Consider the following 16,639-nt stretch of genomic DNA (forward strand, 5'->3'; position numbering starts at 1 on the left):
CTTTTTGATATGGCATGGAAAAGCCTCAGACTGATAGTACATGAAAAGGTGATAGATATAGGCCGAGTACTTGAAGACCGCCTGTCTATCCACTGTGCCCAACTGCTCATGGATCTTGTTAGCTATGAACTTGGCAAAGTTATATTTGTGGGCAGGGGGTTGGCCTGGGCTGTAAACAGCTAGTAATACTAGCATTGTCTCATCCACATGTTCGCTGGTTCTGTATCCCAGCACATAAGCAATCATGTCCAGGAGTAATCTGCCTACTTCAGTGAAGTAGACATCCAAATAAGGAGGTGGCCCTGTAGGCTGGCACTCAGGCCTCATGAATGTCCTGGTGACCTTTTGAATCTCCTCACTGGTCATCTTGGCACCAGTGTCCAGCAGATAGTTCATGGAGAATGGGATTAGCAGCTCTATCTGATCAAAATGTAGCATTTTGTTGATGGACTCAGGATTAATGTAGAAAAGGATCCTCCCAGATGGAGTGCTAATAGCTCTGTGCTGCACATCATAGTTTTCAGCACATAGGCGAATGATTTCAGGAAAGACATTTACAGAGGGGAGACAATAGTATGGCAGGTTGGACTCCCATATCCCATATGCATCATGACCATTCAGGTAGTCCTCTCTCAACTGCCTGAAGGTCTGCAGAAAGTCCCTGTTTCCCACACAGTCTTCAATAAGGTAGTCCTTGTCAGCAAGAGGCAAGGACTGCAGGTCTTTATTGGGTGGATTTAATGGAGCAACACTGAGAGCTGTGGGTGCAGGGGCAGCCATTGTGCAGTTTGAACTTAGACCAGGTGAATGCAATGTTTTGCAAAGTTCTTCAGAGCTTAAGAGATAGGCCAATTGTAGACAAAGTTCGAAATGTTTTTTACAGTGGAAAAGCAGGCTTGTTTCTGCAGTTTTTGGTAAATTCACAGGGGTTGTGAATTGCTAGGGGTAAATTGCAGAGGGTGTGTGAGATTTACTCTGGTAAGAAGCTGCAACAGGTCTACACCCGGCAAAAGGGAACAATGCTGGGCGCTTGGGGGACGAATTAACAATTTTGTTCCGCGAATTTGGCTGTTTCAATGTCGAATTATAGTGCGGTGGTAATGCAGGTTACTTTAGCTCTCTTTTAACTAGCAGACAATGATTAATTGTGGAACTTGACAGGTGTTTTAATGGTGAATTTGCAGAGAAATGGTATGCATGGGCGAAATGGGGGAATTATGGTGAATACCTGTATAAAATCGCTTAGAAAGCCTGCGGGCCGAACTGTGAAGGCTGAATGTAGCTGGGTTGATGAGTTGGCACGGCCGCAAGTTTGAATTTGGAGGTCCGGAGGCGATTTGGTAGTGAACCAGCGGCAACGGCTATGTCTTTTTCGCTCGAAAATGACATAAAACGGCCCAAACCGTGACTTTTAACGACAAATTCGGAAAAATTGAGTAATTGGCGCCTTTCTGCCGATGACGTCATGGTGGGCCCAGGTACGGAGGTGACGTGGGCGCTGAGCTGGCGGCCAGAGTGGACTGACAGGGTGGCGGGCGGATAAGGTGGCAGGGCTACGTGGAGGGCCACGTGGCGCGGGGGCGGGGGATGGTGCTACGTCATGATGACGCATGTATGACGTAAGGGGGAGGTGGTAACGGGGATGGTGGTAAGCGGGTTCCCCGCACCACCTTTGGGCAAAGGCGGTATCGGGGAGGGGGGCTCCGAACAACCCCGCCGCCTGCCACGTGTCCCGGGTACGGTGCCCAATACCGTCCTTCCCCGGACGTTAAAGGGAGGCAGGTCGGGGAACGAAATCGACCGCCCAGCGTTAGATCGGGGCAGCGGAGATCGGACGGATGGGGGGTAATGCCGACGGTCGCGCAGCTTTCTGGGTTGGGTCCCGCCCATATTAAAATATTCAATTTAATTTATATGCGCGGAACTTAGGATAAAAGGGTTTTGGTGGGTTTTTTCGGGATTTTTGGGTTTTTCAAGGGTTTTTTATTAGGAAAAAGAGGTTAAGAGTGGGTTTAGCAGGGGGAAGGGGGTTTTCTATGGTATTTTTGAGTAGAGGGAAGGTGAGGGCTTAGTAGGAGGTTATCACTCCAACCAGAGGTTGGAGCAATCCCATTACAGGGTTGACCATAGTCCCTGTTGGACTAAAGTCCCCCAAGACTAACTTATTTAGCTATAGTGCTAAAGAGGGAGGATATTTATACAATGCTGGGATTTATACACCATAGTGTTATAATAGTAGGGAAAGGGTGACATAGGGGATTTAGATAATAAAAGTTAAGGGTTAATATGGATGAAAAGGTGAATGAGGAGTGAAATCACTAAGTTTATTTGAAAACCACTTAGCTTTAAGAGTAGATCAAAATGAAAAGATTTTTACACAGGAAATGTGGCTTTTAAAGGCATAAGAACCAGCATAAAACCTCAAATTCTTCCATGAATCTTAGCTGATTAAGGGATGTTAGTAAATGAATGTGAAGGGGGAAAATGGGAAGTTAGACATGCTCCTTTGCTTTGCTGCACATGATGTAGAAGAGGAGCTTCTCCATCCACTGATTTGCCTTTGTGACCAGGATATCAAACCCTCAATTGAAAGGAATGACATTTCTGCAACCTCATCTACCTACCCATCTATTTGCCTAGCATTTTTTGTTTCTTCATGGAGGGTGCACTTAGACTTGCAGACCCTTGTGTGCCTTTTCTTTTCTTTGGCTTTTTCCTCTTGATTTTCTATCCAAGTCTACCCTTATTGCTTCCAAGGTCCCAGATTAAGCAGTTGGGAACCTTAATTCTCTACCTAAGCTACTAGTCTGCCAAGATTAAACAGTTTGGACAGACTTCTTTCTCTATTCTACAACAGAAAATTTAAACATGGCATGATCCAGATTAGGCTGTTGGACCATCCATCAAAAGTGGGACAACATCAAGCTATATACACACATTGTCTTCTCTTGGAAATATGGGATCTTTGCATCATCAAAGCAGAGCATATTTGGAACTTTCTTTGCCAATCATGAAATATGAAACCTATTGGTATAGGTGGCTAACAGACACGATGATGAACACTGCTGGTCTTTGCATCCAGAGTTGAAACCCAAGAAGTTCAATGGCAAGAAGAAGAAGACTACTGCTGCTATTCAGAAAGAATTGGGGTCAGACTCAGGTGATGAAATAACAGTCACAACTACAAGTATAAAAGGTAAAAATTCCAAAGCATCCACTAGTAATTCTGCACAATCTATTGATAATGAAGAAAATGAGAGGAAAAGACATGAGCTTTTTCATATTAGAGTTATTTCCAAGCATCAAGAGATTGATACTTTATTTGACAGTGGATCACAAGTAAACTTGATTTCTGAAGCAATTGTAAAAAAGTTTGGACTACTAACCACACCTCATAAGAAGCCATATCCATTAGGTTGGGTATGTGATAAAGCAAAGCTACAAGTGACTAGACAATGTAAACTTAGGTTTGCTTTTGGGTCAACATTTGTAGATGAGGTTGAGTTAGATATAGTTCCCTTGGATATATGTGGTATTGTTTTAGGAAGTCCTTACTTGTATGATCGAGAAGCCATTTTCTATAGAACTGAAAACAAGTATCAACTCACAAAAGATGGAATAGAATATATTGTAAGAGCTCATCAGCTCAAAAATAACTACACTGTCATTAACTCAGGGTAGATGAAAAGAATTGTAAATTCATGCAAACAATTTTTACTAATGGTTGTAAAGGAAAATAACCCTGATAAAACCAATGTATTTGAGGGCTGTGATGCTAAACAGAAAGCTGATTTAGAAAAAGTTGTTTTAGAATATGATATCCTATTTCAAGAACCTAAAGGTCTGCCACCCAAAAGGGAAATAGTATATGATATTCATTTGCAACAAGATGCTCCATTGCCTAACATCGGAATGTAGAGGTTATCTGTGTTAGAGAATGCAGAGATCAAGAAGCAGGTACAGGAGCTGTTCGAGAAAGGATTCATAAGACCAAGCACATCACCATGCGGATCTCCAATTTTGTTGGTGAGAAAGAAAGATGGTTCGTGGAGGATGCACATTGATTACAAAGCACTGAATAAAATAACGATCAAGAATTGTTATCCTCTTCCTCGCATAGATGATCTATTAGATCAGTTGAAATAAGTTGTTTACTTTTCCAAGTTGGACTTGCATAGTGGCTACCATGAGGTCAGAGTTGCAGAACCAGATGCATGGAAGACTGCTTTCAAAACAAAGCAAGCGCTGTATGAATGGCTGGTTATGCCTTTTGGCTTAACTAATGATCCTGCCACTTTCATGAGAGTTATGAATGATGTACTCTGACCTTTTATTGATGATTTTGTAATTGTATATTTAGATGACATTCTTGTTTTCAGTAAAACATGGGAAGAACATTTGAAGCATGTAAAGCAGACTTTAGATGTTTTGAAAAGAGAAAATCTCTATATGAAATTGTCAAAATGTGAATTCGGAAAAACATCTTTAAATTATTTGGGTCATATTGTAGGGGGTGGTGAATTAAAGATAGATCCCTCTAAGGTTGAAGTCATTGTGAACTGGCCTACATCCAAATCTACTACAGAAGTTAGAAGCTTCCTAGGAGCAGCACAATATTGGAGAAAGTTTATTGCTAACTTTTCCTTGATTGCAGCTCCCTTACATGCTTTAACATGATTGAATAAGGTGTTTCAGTGGGGAGGTAAACAACAGAAAGCCTTCGACACCTTGAAAGAAAAAATTAGTATAGCACCAGTACTAGCATTTCCAGATTTTCAAAGATCATTTGAGATTGAAACAAATACCAGTGACTATGCCATGGGAGCGATGTTGATGCAACATGGTAAACCCATATGTTATCATTCTGAGACATTTAATTCTGCAGTAGTTAATTATCCCACATATGATAAAGAATTGTATGCATTAGTACAGAGTGTGAAAAAGTGGAAACATTACTTAATGGGCAAAGAAACAATCATCCACGCAGACCATCAACCACTTCAGTATTTGCACTCACAAACTAAATTGCAATAATCAAGACACTATAGGTGGATGGGTTTTCTATAGAAGTTTCATCTAGTCATCAGATATAAGAAAGGCATACACAATAAAGTTGCAGAGATGTTGTCCAGACCAATCATAAATGCATCTACTATACTTAAGCATAACTCAATATTGCATGAAAGCTACATTGAACAATATGCTCAAGATGTATATGCAACTTTAAGTCATGGCAAACAAGTAGAAGAATTGGATTATCATGTTAAGGACCAACTCTTGTATCACTTGGGAAAGTTATGCATTCCTCAAATTGAAAGAGTTAACATAATCCGAGAAGCACATACTTCTCTTATATCAGGTCATTTTGGTGTAAGTAAAACAGTTGCACAGCTGCAAAGGTTCTATTATTGGCAAAGAATGCATGAAACAATTTCTAGATATATTAAAGGGTGTACCATGTGTGCTAAAAGCAAGCCCAACAATAGAAAACTAGGCTTGTACACTCCACTTCCAGTTCCTTCTCGTCCTTGGGAAAGTGTTTCCATGGACTTTGTTGGGGGATTGCCAAAATCTAGGAAAGGTCATGATTATTTATATGTTATTGTGGACAGGTTCAACAAAATGTGTATTTTAATACCTTGTAATAAGCAGATTATAGCTGAAAAAACAACAAAGTTGTTCTTTCAGCATGTATGGGTTCATTTTGGGTTACCCACTTCCATTGTATCTGATCGAGATTCCCGATTTGTTGGGAAGTTTTGGTCAATTTTGTGGGAATTGATGGACACCAGACTGAAGAAGAGCACAACCTTTCATCCACAAAAAGATGGCCAAACAGAGGTGGTCAACAGGACAATGATTCAGTTGCTCAGAGGCTATTGCAGCGAGCATTCCAGGCTTTGGGATGAACATTTGTGTTATGTGCAACATGCTTACAACCATGCCAAGCACTCTTCTACACAAAGATATCCTTTTGAGACTTGTTTTGGTTTTATACCAAGGTCTCCCTTGGATTTTGTCTTTAGTAAAGACATAGCAATTGATGGACACAGTGATGTGGACAAAGCAACCAAGTTCATTAAACAAATCCAAGAAATTCACCAGGCAGTGCAGGAACAACTGGAAAAGAGCCAAGCCAGGTACAAGGCAAGACATGATAAGCATCGAATTGAGCATAGCTTCCAAGTTGGTGATCAAGTCTAGTTGTACATCAGCAAAGAGAGAATGCAAGGCGAAGGTAAGAAGCTGAAGCCAATAAGGTATGGGCCTTTCAAGATACTTGAGAAAATTGGTGAGAACGCTTTTCGCCTTGATTTGCCAGCTTACATGCACATCTATTCAATAGTTAATACAAAGAACTTGAGACTCTTTGAACCTTCATTGATTGAAGATCCTGAGGAGCAAAGTCAGTTGCCTTTTATTGATGATCTGTTGCCTGAATATCTCAATGAGTTGCAAGAAGATACAATTCTGGACAGGAAGGTGAGAACTACGTGTAGAGGGGATGTCGAGTACCTTAGAATCAGACTCAAAGGTTCAAAACAAAGCAGTGCAAGATGGATAGAGATTGGACAAGTGAGGAAGTTGTATCCTCACTTGATTGATGCTTAAAAACTAACTTTTGCTGGTCCAAAAGCTTTTTCAGTGAGAAGGCGTGATCCAAAATGGATCCAAAAACCCTCTAAGTCTTCAAAATCTTTTAAAAGATCAAAACTATTGCATAAGGAAGAACCCTTAGAAAAGGCGGAAAACACTATCGGCAATGAAAAATAGTAAGAAACAGTGGAAAAACAAATTATTGACAGCGATGCACAGGAGCCATCAGATTTGGTCGATCAACGATCCAGATCCGATCGACACATTGCAATCGGCAGTGACAAACGAAGGCTATCAGGGACAACCATATAACAGTTGCGATCACGATTAGCACGGGTCAACGAGGACTGTCAATCAAGCACGCAGATCGACGGCCCAAGTTGAAGCGCGATATCGCAATCAACAAATACAAGAAGCAATGTTGTTACATATGTGCAATGCGAAGGGTAGACCCGACGAAGCTATAGGTGATGTTTGATATGTTTTGAGAACCGTAAAAAGGTGTTTTGCTATGTATTTCGTGTATTTTGTTTAATCAACGAAATACGAAGGGAAGCGCTGATGTGATGAAACCAAACCCAACAGGATCTATGAATGTAATATTATATTATTTCAAGTCCGATATGAGCGGGATTTTCATGTTTTAATGTATTTTAAATAAAAAGGGAAATCACGATACAAGCGGGATTTTGAGCGGGCCAAAGGCGGTAGGTGGTTTTGGCCGGGCTCCGCCCGAGCCCATACATTGGCTGCCACGTGTCCAGGCCCTGGAGAGAGAAAACCACCATTTTCAGGCAATTAACCCCCGTACGAATGAGCCGCCCGAAATGAACCTCAGCTATTGGATCCAGATCTCCCAGATCAACGGTGGGGATGCGATAAGTGACATACAGGCGGACCCGATAGGAGTTATAAGGCGGAATCTATAATATTTCAAATCCGATAAACGGCAGTTTGGCGAAGTTCCTATGTTTTTAGTGTATTTCTCTGTGAAAACAAAGAACGTTGTTTCTGGGAATTTCAAAGGCCCGATTACCCATTCCGTTACAGAACAGGTGGCCACCATCGTTGAAAGCGTTTAGTAATGATTGCTAACGCTCAGAGGGGGATCTGAGCGGACAAAGGCTAGGAAGTCAGAGAGCCTGAGAAGGGGAAACAAACAGACAATGCCGATTGGCTTTAAAGCTACAGAAGACAGAAGACAGAGACAAGAAGTGTTGAGACAGAGAGAAAACAGAGACAGAGAGTCAGTGAGGAGAGTCTGTGTACTCAGAAAAACTTGGGGGATCCAAGTAGAGCCTTGTTGTTTTGTATCTGTTGTGTGAGACTCAAATTGAGCTCACTCTTGTGAAAACTCTGCTTCTGAAGACATAATAGAGAGGTCACCACTGAAGGCTGGATTAGGAGACGTAGCCCAGGAGTGCTGGGTGAACTCCTTATTAAACTTCCCGTGTTTGTGTGTGTTTGTTTATTATGTTCTTTAACTGCTTCATTGTCTATGTATTTCACAATCTTATCGATCCATTGCATAAACTAACATAGGCAAATCCATGCACATGAGTCTGTAATACCTTAATAATTGTCTAAGATATGAATATCAGATCAACATGGTGGCAGATGCTCTCAGCAGGTGGGTACATGTAAATCAATTAGCAACTATAAGCTCCTATGGGACAAACTTACAGGATAGGATCTTACTGGCAGGTCAGTAGGATGTCAGGTATATGGAGATTGTGCACAAGTTGCAGCAGGGTGCTGGTACAGGTACATGTGATAGTACAAGTATAGGTACAGGTGATAGTACATGTACAGGTACAGGTGAAGATGCACAGGGTGTGGATTATTGTCTTACAACGGATGGATTGGTCAATTTCAGAGACAGGATATATGTACCAGATAGCAACAAGCTCAAGAAGGTGATCTTGAGAGAGTTTCAATTGAAACCGTATTCAGGTCACCTAGGTTATCAAAAGACATTGACAGTAATGAAGAGATTTTACTATTGGCCAAATATGATAGATGAGATTTTACTACTGGTAGACAGATGAACAAATAGGGAGGGTCAACAAGATATTGGATGACATGTTGAGAATGTATGTGATGCATCAACAACGGAAGTGGATGGTTATTAGGAGTCATTGAGGATGAGTCCTTTCAAGTCATTTTATGGGCAAAGTTGCAACACTCATATTAGTTGGAGTGATCTGGTTAACAAGGTATTGATTGGACTAGACATATTGGTAGACAAGGAACATGAAATGCGAGTGACCAAGAAGAAGCTAAAGGAAACACAGGATAGGCATAAGAGCTATGCATATTAGAACAGGCTATTCAAGGAGTTCCAGGTTGGGGAACAACTGTACTTGCGCATCAAACTGAAGAAGAGATCCTTACAGATTGGATCATGTGCCAAGCTCGCGCCATGGTTTTGTGGACCCTTCAACATTGTTGAGAGGATTGGGCCAGTAGCCTAGTGACTTGCACTGCCTCTGATAGTGAAAGTCCATGATTTTTTTCCACGTAGCATTGCTTAAGAAGTATGTTAAAGATGTTGATCATGTGATTGATTGGTTTGTATTGCAGGTGGAACTAGATGGAGAATTTCAACCAAAGTCTTAGTGTATTTTGTAGAAAAAGGTTCTCATGCTCTGGAACTGAGAAATTGAGCAAGTTAAAGTGCAGTGGAAGCACTTTGGGCCCTGTTATATAGTATTTTGTCGCACTCCTAGTCTCATATCCTAAGTGTCGCACTTTGTGTCATCAATGTCGCAAAGTGACGAAAGTTGTAAAAAATAATGTATTCACCATGAAACATGTTTAGAAGAATCCCTAAAGAAAGAGGAAGACTTGCCTTGAAGAAATTCTGAAGAACTTCTCCAAAACCTTATTTTGCAAGCCCAATGCTACTTTTAGTAGACAAACCTATGCTGGTAACCTTTTTTCTAACTAGTGACTAGTGTTGGCAGTGCGCCTTTTGATAGGAAAATCTGCCTTGGTTCTCTTCATGCAGTTTTTTCTAAAATGGAGGAGAAGCTTCTCCTACTAGAATTCTTGAGAACGATAAGCTGGTTACAGTTGAATGAGGATTAGAGCGAGACCTCCCATTCTCGGTTCTTGATCCTACTTTCATGAATCTTCCCCTTGAAATGTGGAACATATCCCTCCTTTTATGGATTCTCAAATCCCTCTCCTTCCCTATAAATCAAACCCCTACCATCTACTTTTGGTTAGTTGTTGGTTGGTTATTGCTTGGTTGCCTTCCTATTCTGAAACTGTGCCTTGATGCTACCCATTTTGCTAAGGAGAAAGGAATGCTTGAAGGTCTTGGCTAGGACTTGGAAACTCATCCAAAGGAGGCTTCCAACATCAAGGCTTAAGTGGTTGTATGCTTCCCTTACTTTCTATTAATAATAAATTATGTGTTTGCTTTCCATAAGTGTGTAAATCATTACTCATTTAGTGTGATACTCCTTGATCTGTCACATAGTTTATGTTAGAATGAATTATGCTATGTATGCCTTTGTCGTCTCTGTTTGATCTTCCTTGCAGGTATTCATCCACAACAACGTAGAGAGGATTGAACTTGGAAGCGAGAAGATCGAGGACGACATCAATGAGTGTTAGCATCAAAGTGAGGTAGGTCATCTATCTTCCTTTGTATTTTCTGATATAAACTAGGAAAGTTTGCACATATTTGTCTAGTTTGTTGCTAGATCCTCCCATTGGACTAAAGGGATCATTTCTATCCGCAAAAACAATTGTTTGCACAACAAAATGGCGACTCCACTCGGGAGCTTATAACCCTTCAAACCTCCTTTTTATGTTTCATATTTTTTATTAGTTTGACCAATCTCCTTGTGATCTATGATTTAGGGTCATTTTCGGTATGCATTCTGAGTAGTACATTCTTTAGAGTGTCAAGTCTAGATCTCTCTTTGGATTTCTCCGCATTTCCTAAGTATTTCTCGCTTGGTGCTCTTTTTGTCAAAAAAAGTCATGCTGCCAACACCGAATTTGTTCATTATAGTCGCGTTGAAGACCCTGTCAACCTGTCAGCACGAGTTTTGACCATAAAAGTAGAGTTGATCGACCTTATTAGCACGAATTTTGACCATAAAAGTAGCGTTGATCCAAAGAATGAGATTTTTTCATGGGTTTTATCAAAAAGGTCTAGTGTGTCTTGATCTTTGAAGTGTTTTCCTGCTATGTTTGCATAGAATTTCCATTATTTTTGTTGATTTCTCATTGGTTTGCAAAAGCCCATCCCATTGTTTGAATTAGTGAAAGTGAATTTTGGTTGAGTCTTTAGTTATTGGGTCAATTAAATTTATTGTTTGTTGCTTGTATGTGTGGAAGGAATACTGATTTGTTGTTGATTAAAGCATTATTAGTTCTTTTGAGAACCATAAAAGAAATCGCATTTGCATTTGCTTAGCGTTCATCTCAAAGTTTACTTTTTGAATTGCATTACATTACATTGCATTGAGAAGTCAATTTTGGGATTATCCTTGAGCACATATTACATTGCTTAGTGTTGAAAGATTAAAAGTGCATTTTAATCCATTGAGAAGAAAGTAAAAAAAAAATCATTTTACTTTTGGTAGGTGCATTGGAATAGTGAAAGAGAAAATTCTAGTTAGGAAGCTTTGTTTGTTGCATACTTGATTGTTGCATCAATGTTTGTGTTTTTTCCCTACACTAGATAACTTTCATCAAAATGAAAAGAATCCTTTTTCTCATATTAGTTGCATCATAGGTGTGTTCATGTGACATCGATCTTTGAGCCTTAAAACTGAAACTTAATTCAAGATCAACTTTAAAATTCATCTCAATTAACCTAAGGCACATTTGGAACATTAACGCAAACATCCAGAGGTCTAGGCTAGAGACTTGTTATGGCGTTGTTAAACATAGGAGCTGTCATTATTTGCCAACGTTGTATCCGGGGGATGAAATCTCGTTCCACGTACGGAAGTGTATAGGATCGTTCTCCAGTACTTTCAAGTATATCGGAGGTGCTCCACACATGGTAAGTATATGGGAATGCTCTCATCAAACAGTTATGCATTAGACAACATTACTACGGAATGCATTCCCACGTACTATCACATATATTTTGGGAGTCCCCAATAGGTTGTTATCCATCCATAGGTAATCGAGTCTGCCGCCTTGTATATCGTGATACACCGAACACAACATACAGGGAGATTGGTTGTCATACATTAAATCCTTGGTTCGCCAAGGTGTATATAGCATTCATTGTTGCTTGGTAAACCCTCATGCCTAGTTACCCATTTTTATTTTATTTTTGTTAATTCCTAAAATTAATTGACCGCGGAAAAACATCCTTCCTGTGGAAATACTCCTTAGTAGATCTTAGGTTTAGAATAATGGCAACAGTTCCCGAGTTCAGCAACCAGGGAAAACCCTCTGACGAGAATCCTGGTCCTTTTCCTTCTTTTGGAAATGTTGGTGCTCCCTATATGGAAATGTTGTCCCTTCCTGGGTTTACCATTGGTTTTCTAGTTTGGTTATTTTCGACCCCTATGGTTCTGAATGTCCAAACTACTCCTCAATCAGGCTCTCCTCCACCTAAACAGTATCAACCTCTAGTTGAGCCTAAAGTTGACTCTTTTCCTTCTTTGTCTGTTTGGTCTTCTTCCTCTTCGTCTGGTGAAATCCTGCAAGCTAGTAACTAGGTGGATAAGAAGAAGAAGAAAATAAGCAAAGGGCCAACCAAGCGACCATTTATACAGATGTAAATGATGTTGAAAAATCTTCCAATCAACCCTGTAAAGTGAAATTCTCTTGCAATATTTGTAAGGGTGACCACCTTCTTCAAGAATGTCTTGGTATTCCCAAGATATTAGAAGTGTGGTCCATAGGTTCACATCAAACTTTGTCATCGGCCTCTGGAGATCATGCTGGTGATGAACGTTCGACTAGTGAAAATAAAGCCCATGGGAAAAAGGGAAAAGTCAAATTTCCCAATAGGTTATGTGAAGGGCATCATCCTATTCACTTTTGTCCTTATATAGATGAGGCCTCTAACATGTTGGATAACCTTACCGCTTCTCAACCTCGTCTTCCAACTGGTTATCAGAAGCTTTCCCTTGATCCTCCACTATTTCATCAAGTGATTGATCAAAACTCATCTCTGGTCAATCCCACTCTCTCTGAAAGTGAATCGCATGAATCTATTTCCGACCAACCATTGGTCGAAGAAGTCGTCGACCCAATCATGCTTTTAGTTGATTGTATCTATCCTGTAGAGAGTGAATTTTGTACTGCTCAAGTTCTTCTGGTTTCTTCAGATTCCAAAGAATTAGGGGGAAATCCTCCTGTTCCCACAGTACAGGGGGGTGATCCTCCTATTCCCACGGTACGGGGGGGGGGGGGATCCTCCTGTTCCCGTAACACAAGAGGGTAGTCCTCCCATTCTGATGGCACCCTCTCCAAGTAGTTTAGTCACATTCTTTAATTGGAGTCGACTGACAGGATATCGTCTTCCTTCCTATGTGCCCTTTCAGATCACAGTACATGCTTATAATATACCCGTACTTGGCATAATCATAAATGAAGGTGAATCTGTTAGTATTATGTCCTCAACTACTTGGAAAGATTTAGGTTCTTCGTAGCTTTTTCCCATTACCCAGAATCTGTTAGCTTTTAATAGAGGAATCAGTCAACCCTTAGGGATCCTTCCAAAGTTGCTTATTACTTCGGGAGGAAAAATCATCTATTGCAACGTGATGGTTGTCCAAGGCCCTTTGGATCTTAATTTACTCCTCAGTCGTGACTATGTTTATGTCATGGTATCTCTTCTCTCTTCTCTCTTTCATGTCATATGTTTCTCGCGTGAAGGAATAATTGTGGCCATTGATCAAATTTCATTCGTTGGTCCTAATTTGACTCCCAATAAACCATCTTCCCTAAATGGCCCTTGTATGCAAGTGGCATCACCCCCGCCACAGGTTAATTATGTGGCCACTTGTTCTATGCTCGTGTCTACTAATGATCTAGCCATTGATATAGTGCATCATGTACTGGGGGCATTGAAACTTGATCTTTCCATTAGATCCCTTGACATGTATCCCTTCTAGAGAATTGTTCTCCCATTTGATGAGAACCTCTTGGAAGCTATGACCTCTTATATGCCATAATCAAGATACCATGAGGATAGTTCTTTTACTATATCAACCTCGTTAAAAAATGAAACAAAGTGTTGGAGCACATTTTTTTTTTGTCAAGCTCCTTAAAAAATGAATCAAGGTTCCTGGAGCATAGTTCCTTTCTTACGCCAAGCTCCCTAAAAAATGAAACAAGGTGTCATGAACATGGTTATTTTCGTGTGTCAAGCTCATTAAAAAATGAAACAAATCCCCTTCCAATTCGAGTCTTTGATTAGATCTCGTAAAATCCCAGTCGAGTCTTTCACTTGATCTCGTAAGTGAACCTTCATTCCGTCCACCTATTAGTAACTAGTAGTCTACTTAGGGGAATGAAATGAAGCTTGGGGGGGGTATGTACCTCGAATTGAGTCATTATGTTGGGGGCATGAAAACTTATCTCAAGCATAGTTTTTTATTTGTTTCAAGCTTGTGTAAAAATGAAACCAATATCAAGCATAGTTTGTCTCCATTTCAAGCTTGTGTAAAAGTGAAACCAAATCCAAGCATAGTTTTTTCTCATGCTTCAAGCTTGTGAAAAAATGAAACCATCTTCAAGTATCCTCAAGCATAGTCTCCCATGTTTCAACCTTGTGTAAAAATGAAACCATTCCCATTTTACCTCTCATGATTGCTGTTTTTATTACCCTGTTTTGCTAGATGAGCCTCGTTTTTTTCATTCCATCGTCACCATCTCTTTGGCCGATCGTATGATTTCAATTGGTTGTTTTACCCTTACCCGAGGAACATTTGCGATGAGTGGTCTTATTAGCTAGCCGCTTGACCTTTACATGTTTTGAGAAGTTCCATCATGACCAGAACCAGTTGCTATCCTTTTATACCACTCATTCCTTCAGGAGGAGTCCTCTTTTAGCTCTTTTCAGACTCTCAAAATATGAAAATATTGTCGAGCACTTGTCTTTTTGAACTTTTAAAATAAATTGAAAGATGTCTAATCAGTATAAGTTTAACCCTTTTTCGAACTGAGATAGACTAGCTACGAAAAAGGAATGCCTTAATCAAACATGGCTAAGAGGTTCTACTAAGTATTGTTTTCTACCTTTTTGGATTCTAGAGACTATTTAAGAAAAGAGACATCTGGATTTTTCTTTCCTACCTCTTTTTCAAACTCTCTAAACATGAAAAAGATGTCGACTTACCCCTCCGTCAGACTCACAAAACTAAATGACGAAGGACTTGTCACCATGATGAGACCAAGCTACTCCTTCCTAGGGCTCGTTAAAAATACTAGGATGGATTCATCTGAAGGATGACCTTATACGACAAGCATATGGTATCCTCTTCAAGCTTGAGATTAAAAATAATGAGATACTCGCTAACAATAGTGGGAAAAAGTGGAAGTAAACATATGTCCTGTATTTTGTATAAAGGTAACATGTCCCTCTTGAAAGAGACACTTATTTGTTGCTCGTGTCAGGTTTGGGTTATCTTGACCTCATCACGTGCCTTCATAGGTTTTGGGAATCCATTTGCCTCTCATCTAATTATATCCTATTGTCAACATGACCTTTGATCCAATGTTGAGTCAAATGCTGCCAAAGTCCAGAGTCATGTCACTGATATGTTTAAGAGAAGTCTCATCTATACTTCAAACCACTTATACCCCATTTGACTTTTCTGGAACAATCCTGAATCACTCTTACCAACTCTGCTAAACCCTATGTTTTGTGTTGATGATGTGGGAAACATTATGGCCCTCCTTCAACAAATCACTTCTTGACGACTCCAACTCATTATCAAAGAAGATGGTCTAGAAAATTTGTTTCAGTACCTTGTAGCTTGCATGCCTCAATGGTAGGTTCTTTGCATTCAATGATAGGTTTACATCATTGGCCTTTGATCGAATGATTCTGCAAGTGTTCAACTTCCTTGATCACACTCATGGATTGTGCTTTCGTACCTTGAGAGCCATTGTCATTATTGGTGGTTTCTCTCATGCCTATTAACGATTTACATCATTCACTGGTAATCAGGTGGTTTTCTAACATGCTAGACTCTAACACGTCTATTCACATGGTGGGAATTGTACTTTGGTTGGGTCAAGACAAAGATGAAGACCCAGGGTTTCATTTGAAAAATCCAGGTTGCATGGAGTTATTAAGTATTCATGATTGTACACATGATCCCTTCTATTCGGATGGTTGCGCCTAGGCCATGGATTCATACACATGATCCCTTCTATTTAGATGGTTGCACCCATGCCATGGTTTCATACACATGATCCCTTCTATTGGGATGGTTGCGTCCATGTCATAGATCCATGCACATGATCCTTTCTAGTTGGATGGCTATGTCCATGTCGTGGATTTATGTATTGTTAGATGCTTACACTTTGGGCATGCTTACATCAGATATGTAAGATGTATTGTATTATGTTTGATTTGCAGGTCTCCTAATGGTGGTTCTAAAAAGTCATGGCCTTGATTTGTAAAGCATTTAACAATCACTTCCCGTTCTGACTTCATACTTTAGGGGGCATCTGTTATACAATATTTTGTCGCACTCCTAGTCTCATATCCTAAGTGTCGTACTTTGTGTCGTCAATGTCACAAGTGTCGCAAAGTGACGAAAGCTTTCAAAAATAATGTATTCACCGTGAAACATGTTCAGAAGCATCCCTGAAGGAAGAAGACTTGCCATGAAGAAATTTTGAAGAACTTGTCCAAAACCTTATTTTGTAAGCCCAACGCTACTTTTACCAGACAAACCCATGCTAGTAACCTTTTATCTAACTAGTGACTAGCATTGGCAGCGTGCCTTTTGATAAGAAAATCCACACTGGCCCTCTTCAGGTAGTTTTTTCTAAAATGGAGGAGAAGCTTCTCCTACTAGAAGTCTCAAGAATGGCGAGT

The sequence above is a fragment of the Pinus tabuliformis genome, chromosome 2_2 (genome assembly GCF_031772625.1).
Source record: "Pinus tabuliformis cultivar Carrire ecotype Pingquan chromosome 2_2, CPIR1, whole genome shotgun sequence".
Taxonomy (NCBI): Eukaryota; Viridiplantae; Streptophyta; class Pinopsida; order Pinales; family Pinaceae; genus Pinus; species Pinus tabuliformis.